This window comes from Acinonyx jubatus, chromosome B1, assembly GCF_027475565.1.
Source record: "Acinonyx jubatus isolate Ajub_Pintada_27869175 chromosome B1, VMU_Ajub_asm_v1.0, whole genome shotgun sequence".
Classification (NCBI taxonomy): domain Eukaryota; kingdom Metazoa; phylum Chordata; class Mammalia; order Carnivora; family Felidae; genus Acinonyx; species Acinonyx jubatus.
In genome coordinates this window covers 66474-67107 of record NC_069382.1, presented here as the reverse complement: position 1 = coordinate 67107, position 634 = coordinate 66474, and the positions used below count along the sequence as shown (strand labels likewise).

At 37.1% G+C, this 634-nt stretch overlaps 1 non-coding gene across 1 annotated transcript; it reads left to right on the top strand.

Annotated features, from left to right (window-relative positions):
- Nucleotides 1-203: 203 nt before the first annotated feature.
- On the top strand, nucleotides 204-310 carry LOC113596548 (U6 spliceosomal RNA). The gene has a single exon (XR_003417306.1). It is a non-coding gene; the product is annotated as a U6 spliceosomal RNA (small nuclear RNA).
- The last annotated feature ends 324 nt before the right edge of the window (nucleotides 311-634 follow it).

Genomic DNA, 634 nt, shown 5'->3' with positions numbered 1-634 from the left:
GTCAACAGAATGATATAGATATGAAAGAGGGAGTCATGAAAGAAAATGAAAAAGGGTGTGTCCAAGGTGGATCAGCTTGGGAAAGCTATGAAATAGGACTAGAGCTCAGAAAATATTCCCTGAAAGAAATGGTACATTAATGAATGGAGGTAGAACTTTTGGAGAGAAATGAACCTGTATATAAGAGTAACCACGTGAAGGTAATGCTCGCTTCGGCAGCACATATTCTAAAATTGGAATGATACAGAGAAGATTAGCATGGCCCCTGCAAAAGGATGACACGCAAATTCATGAAGCTTCCACATTTTTTTGCTCTTCACAGATGACATGATGTTCTATATGGAAAACCCAAAAGATTCCACCAAAAAACTGCTAGGACTGATCCATGAATTTGACAAAGTTGCAGGATATAAAATCAATGCACAGAAATCGGTTGCATTGTTATTCACCAACAATGAAGCAACAGAAAGAGAAATCAAGGAATGGATCCCATTTGCAGTTGCACCAAAAACCATAAAATACCTAGGAATAAATCTAGCCAAAGAGGTGAAAAATGTACACGCTGAAAACTACAGAAAGCTTATGAAAGAAATTAAAGAAGACACAAAAAAATGGAAAAAGATTCCATGCTCCT